This window comes from Mauremys mutica, chromosome 3, assembly GCF_020497125.1.
Source record: "Mauremys mutica isolate MM-2020 ecotype Southern chromosome 3, ASM2049712v1, whole genome shotgun sequence".
NCBI classification, from domain to species: domain Eukaryota; kingdom Metazoa; phylum Chordata; order Testudines; family Geoemydidae; genus Mauremys; species Mauremys mutica.
The window spans coordinates 40,022,007-40,028,606 of record NC_059074.1 but is presented as its reverse complement, the minus strand read 5'-3'; the positions used below and the strand labels follow the sequence as shown (position 1 = coordinate 40,028,606).

The 6,600-nt window shown below is 42.8% G+C and overlaps 1 long non-coding RNA gene across 1 annotated transcript in view; it reads left to right on the top strand.

The window, feature by feature from the left end:
* Positions 1 to 230: 230 nt before the first annotated feature.
* LOC123367362 overlaps positions 231 to 6,600 on the top strand; it is a 120,248-nt gene continuing 113,878 nt past the window's right edge. Inside the window, exon 1 of the long non-coding RNA XR_006578424.1 lies at positions 231 to 413. This is a non-coding gene — a long non-coding RNA (uncharacterized LOC123367362). The remainder of the gene's footprint in view (positions 414 to 6,600) is intronic.

The following is a 6,600-nucleotide window of genomic DNA, read 5'->3' as shown; positions in this document are numbered from 1 at the left end:
ACCAGGATCCCATCCATCGTCGCCACTTGTTATATCCTTGGGGGCAGCCGGTTTAGGAAGAAATCACTTGAGGCCAGACAGCAGACAGCTAACAAAACCACCATTTTATTTACAGACTCAGAGAACTCACCCAGCCGGCTGAAGCTGGCTGAGCTATCCCCTAATAATCTAACTCAGTTACCATAGGAACCAAAAACCATGACAACCAAATACACAACATTAGGCTTGTCTGCTGGCTATTGGTATCCAGGCTGTGAGACACAGCAACAGAGACTTTAAAGCACCCAGGGTTACAGGGCAGTTGGTGACACAACCTATCACTGTTTTGGATTGCGCCCCCAAAAGTGACGCTATCTTGAACAGCCTTTTACTATCTATTAATCTTATCAACTCCATCTCACTTCAAGTCTCAGGTAAGAGCATAAAGTACAATACATTCTAAAGAGTCCGATTAACTTGTTCTGGCTGAGGATAAGGGATTGTCCTAGACTAATGCACACTATATTAAGTACCTCTGTCAAAAGGTGGAAATGTTGTATTGATATTGATCATCAAGGCTTAAAGAGTTAAAGGTGTTTATAAACTCTCTCGCTGTCTAACATTAAACAGTGATAGATAGATCTAGGGTTGTTTTCTGCAGAGGCCTTGTTTTACTACATTATTTGGCCAACACTCAGAAGCATTAATTCAAGTTGAAAGTTTATTTATTTAAACACCCACACACACACACACAAAACAAGGAATTAAATCAAGCATTTATACTGCAACTGTAATTGAGTGATTATAAAAAACAAACTTAGTCAGACCCTAAAAGAGTCTCTCTCCTTTTGGAGTTAAAATTTACTAACAACCTTTCTTTGATGAAAAGAAAAGGTTTATTTTATTTTATTTTATTTTTTAGTCCTAGGGTATGTCTACACTACGGGATTATTCTGATTTTACAGAAACCGATTTTTTGGAAACAGATTGTATAAAGTCGAGTGCACGTGGCCACACTAAGCACATTAATTCGGTGGTGTGCGACAATGTACCGAGGCTATCGTTGACTTCCGGAGCATTGCACTGTGGGTAGCTATCCCATAGCTATCCCATAGTTCCCACAGTCTCCCCCGCCCATTAGAATTCCAGGTTGAGATCCCAATGCCTGACGGGGCCAAAAATTTGTCACGGATGGTTATGGGTAAATGTCAGTCAATCCTCCCTCCGTGAAAGCAACGGCAGACAATCATTTTGCGCCCTTTCCCCTGGATTGCCCGGGCAGATGCCATAACACAGCAACCATGGAGCCCGTTCAGCCTTTTTTCACTGTCACCGTATGTCTACTGGATGCTGCTGACAGATGCGGTACTGCAGTGCTACACAGCAGCATCTCCTTGCCTTTCCAAGTTAGCAAAGACGGTTACCAGCCCTACTGTACAGTCTGCTGCTTTGCAAGTTGACAAAGACGGTTACCAGTCATACTGTACCATCTGCTGCTGTCATGGGTGCTCCTGGCCGGCTTCGGTGAGGTTGATTGGGGGTGCCTGGACAAAAATGAGAATTACTCCCCAGGTCATTCCTTCTTTAAGTTTTGTCTAATGGAGAGTCAGTCCTGCTAGAATATCAGGCAAGCCTACTAAAGAACCAGAGAGGCAAACGGCCGCTCCGTGTCAGAGCCCCAGAGATCCCGCAGAAATGATGAGCTGCATGCCATTCTAGGGGGTGCCCCTGCAACAACCCCACCCATTGCTTCCCTCCTCCCCACCCCTCCTGGGACTGCTACCGTGGCAGTTATCCCCCCATTTGTGTGATGAAGTAATAGAGAATGCATGAATAAGAAATAACACTGACTTTATTGCCTCTGCAAGCAGAGATCAAAGGGGGGAGGGGAGGGCGGTTGGCTTACAGTGAAGTAGAATGAGCCACCATTCTGCACTTGCTCAGCCTATAGCTGAAAATGGGAATCTGTGATAAGCACTAGGATAGAAGCACAGGCAGGACTGAATCTCCATTTGTGTGGGGGCCTTTGGCTGACACTAGTAAAATACAAAATGTCCCAGGATATGTATGTTGGGGGACAGTTCTAAACTGCAGCTTAATTTTTTTATTTGCAGCAAAATGTAGAGGTCTAAATATCTGATTGTGAACCCTGGTAGCAAGGGGTAGGCTGGGGTAGGCATGACTGCGCAGTGCTGCTGACTGGGAGAGCAGCCTGGGGCAGAAGCCTCCAGCTGCCATGATATTCCAGGCAGGACTGACTCTCCATTAGACAAAACTTAAAGAAGAGAATGACCTGGAGTCATTCCCATTTTTGCCCAGGCGCCCCCAGCTGACCTCACCGAGGCCAGCCAGGAGCACTCACGGGATGACAATGACGGCTATCAGTCCTACTGTACCATCTGCTGTCCGCAAGGCAAGGCAAGGCAAGGCAAGGCAAGGCAAGGCAAGGGGATGCTGCCGTGTAGCACTGCAGCACCGTGTCTGCCAGCAGCATCCAATAGACATACGGTGACATTGAAAAAAGGTGAGAAACGATTTTTTCCCTTTGCTTTCACGGGGGCGGGGGGAGGAGCAGGGGCGGGGAGGGCTGACGACATATACCCTGAACCACCTGTGACAATGTTTTTGACCCTTCAGGCTTTGGGACCTCAGCCAAGAATTCAAATGGTTTTCGGAGAGTGCAGGAACTCTGGGATAGCTACAGTCCTCAGTTGCCCCTCCCTTCGTGAGTGTCCATTTGATTCTTTGGCTTTCTGGTACACTTGTCTCAGCTCCTTAAGTTTCAGCCAGCACTGTGTTGAGTCCCTGTTGTGGCCTCTGTCCATCATAGCCTTGGAGATTTTTTCAAATGTTTTGGCATTTCGTCTATTGGAACGGAGTTCTGATAGAACAGATTCATCTCCCCATACAGAGATCAGCTTCAGTATCTCCCATATGGTCCATGCTGAAGCTCTTTTTTGATTCTGGGACTGCATGGTCACCTGTGCTGATCAGTGCTTCACGCTGGTCAAACAGGAAATGAAATTCAAAAGTTCGTGGGGCTTTTCCTGTCTACCTGGCCAGTGCATCCGAGTTCAGATTGCTGTCCAGAGCGGTCACAACGGTGCTCCCAGAGGCCAATACCGTCAAATTGTGGCCATACTAACCTTAATTCGAAATGGCAATGTTGAATTCAGCACTACTCCCTCATCGGGGAGGAGAACAGAAATCGATTTTAAGAGCCCTTTATAACAAAGTAAAGGGCTTCGTTGTGTGGACGGGTGCAGGGTTAATTCAATTTAATGCTGCTAGATTTGAGATAAACTTGTAGTGTAGACCAGGCCCTAATATATGAAAGACATTCACTTATCCTGTTTTTAATAGACAGACACAAGATGGACGAAAGACAGGATAGAAAAGTTAGGTGAAATGAAGCTTTTGTTGATGTTTTTGGAACACCGGACAGCTAGTTAGTTATGAGTGGATGCTTTTGCTGGCAAGTCGACCATGACATCTGCTGCTTGGACTTGATTCACGTTCTGGTCAAGGACATCATCTACTTGGATTCTTTCTCCTTGGAGAAGGCAGGCTTGGATGAATGCAGCATGGTTGATTTCAGGACTCAATGAAAAACCAAGAGAATGAAAGATAGGAAAGGAAGAAAAGTGGGGGAGGATAGAAAGCAACACAACAAGGGAAGGGGAAAGAATACAGGAGCTTAGATGCATCCATGGTGTAGGCAATTAGATATCCCTGTTGACGGGCTGAGTAGTGGATGTCATGATGATATGATGACTTTCAGCACTCACAGGTGAAAACAAAGTTCCTTAAACAAAAGCAAGGCCAACTGGCCTTCCTTTTGGGAAGAGATTCCCTTAGCTTGGTCTGCTCCTTCTGCCTTGAGGGCAAGAAAGTTGAAATGAGTTGAGATGAGTTGCAATACTGGTAGGTCAGGGGATAGGTGGGGGAAAATTATTCTTTTTCTTTTTTCAAAGTCTCTTTTTAACAATCCCCAAAAAGAATAAAAGTGAATGACATATTTTATCCTCATTATCTTGCCCAAAAATTAAATCCATTTCCAAAATTGGCATAGGTAACTGTGTTCCCACATTTTCCTGTTGACCAAATATGACCACCATAGTCCTTGACTTATAGCAGTAGGTGATTTTTGTTTGGATTAATTCAGTTATGTCCGGTTTTCTTGCAGCTGTTTGCAACATTTATTTATTTGAAAACAACTTGACCTATTTTCCATGGTTAATTCTCAGGCAGGCAAAAAAAGTCATAGGTGTTTTTGACATCTTATGAACTTTCAGGTACTTTTCACAGTTGAGCTTAGGGTAACTTTTTAGGGTCCAATAATCACCACAACCCTCAAAGTCTCTTCCTTGGTCTGATTGTATCAAAGCTGGGCATCCATATACTTAAAAGTGTTTCTCCTTCAACAGTCAAGCAATTGTAGTGACCTTCTGTTCTGTAGTTGAGTATGCCTGCGCATATAGGTTGAAATAGTCAGTCCCTATTAAAAAGTGTCCCACATTCTTCCAGTCCCCATCTAAAAACAGGAAATCAATGCATACTAGCCCCAAGGGCTTGCTGCTAATGGTGTTTTTCCAGATACGCAGCTCTGATGGGTAAAGACTTCCTTTGAACATAATGAATTGAAGGGAGCTATGGGAGCTGCCACAGAGGACTTTGAAAGAGATGACCCTTCTGTCCATTGCCCACAATGTGTCCCTTCTGTCCCAATCTGTCCCTTTCCCAGTTCTGTCTTTTCCCGACCCTGGCTACTTGTCCCAGCCCCAGTATCCTCACTTAACCAGTCCTAGTCTCCACTCCTAAGATTTCTCATTGCTATCCCAGTCTTCCCATTCATGGGTCCCCATCCAAGTCCAAGTCTCCACTTCCACCCAATGCCAGTGGCTCCACCCCGTTCGTAGTCCTGGTGTCTGCCCAGCTGGCCCTGGTTCTTGCTCCCTGTCCCCATTCTTTCCACCTCACTGAATCACAGTGCCCTTTTCTTGGCTCCTCAACCAATCAGTTTCTCCCCCTTCTTAAGGTTTCATGGCAACCATAATTTTAGCAATGCCTAACGTTTGATTACTTGACTTGGCAACTTTAACAATCTTTTAGCGTAGTTTTTTTTTGGATGTTAAATTTACATACACATGGATTGCAATAGCTTCACTCCATGAAGTATATTGCTGTTGTATCATCAGCTGTTTTTTTACAGAAAGTCCTTGAGTACTTTTAATCCTGACATGAATTAATTGATTTTTAAGATGTATGTAATTTCAGGGATTTTGTTGAACATTTTTGCTAAGAAAAATAAGCATGCTTTTTATATTCAAAATAATCCCTGATGGATGTGTAAACAACCAACTGGATTTAATATAAATCAGGATACAAAAAATGAAAATAGAAAAAAATTGTATCATTTACACATGGTTACAGAACAGTGATTTTTGTAATTGCCATAAAAGGCTTAGGTCTTAGAATGTTCAAAACAAATGGATAAACAAAATTAACTTGTTCATACTTTGTTTGTATTTGGACAGCAGAATAGTATGTGATAGTAGATGAGCCTCTAATATGGGATAGAGGCTAAACTGCTTGTTTAATAGATCTAAATGGAACAAAAAATAAACGCTGGATTATTGTAGTATGAAAAGAAGTACAAAAATGGTTTACATAAAATTTGGGGCCATTTCAAACTAAAGTTGAAAAGCACAACAGGCTGTGGCCTAGATATTGCAGAAGTTTTACCGCAGAACTTCAGAGTTACAAACACTTCGGCAACAGAGGTTGTTTGTAACTCTGAAATGTTCGTAACTCTAAACAAAATGTTATGGTTGTTCTTTTGAAAGTTTATAAGTGAACATTGACTTCATACAGCTTTAAAACTTTACTATGCAGAAGAAAAATGCTGCTTTCCCTTTATTTTTTTAGTAGTTTATGTTTAACACAGTACTGGATTGTATTTGCTTTTTTTGTTGTTGTTTCTGTAGCTGCCTGATTGCGTACTTCTGTTTCCAACTGAGGTGTGTGGTTGACTAGTCAGTCTGTAACTCTGATCTTTGTAACTCTGAGGTTCTGTTGTACTTGCTAAATTAATGGGTGGTGTTTTCCAACAGTTCCTCTTTTCTTTGTCATCCATATCATCATAAAATGACTATGTAAAAGTAAATTTTCTATTATGTGTTTTGAAAACTATAGGTACATCCTATTTAAGTGATTATAATGGGAATAGGCCACAGAACAAGTCAGTGCACAACTCATTCTTTAGTACTTGAGTGGCTTGGTGACATAGCTGCAGTTCCTGGTACTAGTTCAAAAGTGAAAAAGGTAGCCTAATACGGTGAGGTACTGGTACCTCAATTCCCACTGAAGCTGTTGCAAGTTGAGGTCACATGGTCCTCTTACAAGATTAGGCTCATAACTTGCACTGTTAGCAATCTCTGCTCCCAGGACTGAGGGTATGTCTACACTACAAGAGTAGTTTGATTCAACTTAAGTCGAATTTGTGGAATCGACCTTACAAAGTCGAATTTGTGTGTCCACACTAAGGACACTAATTCGACTTTGTGAGTCCACACTAATGGGGCAAGCGTCGACTTTGGAAGCGGTGCACTGTGGGCAGCT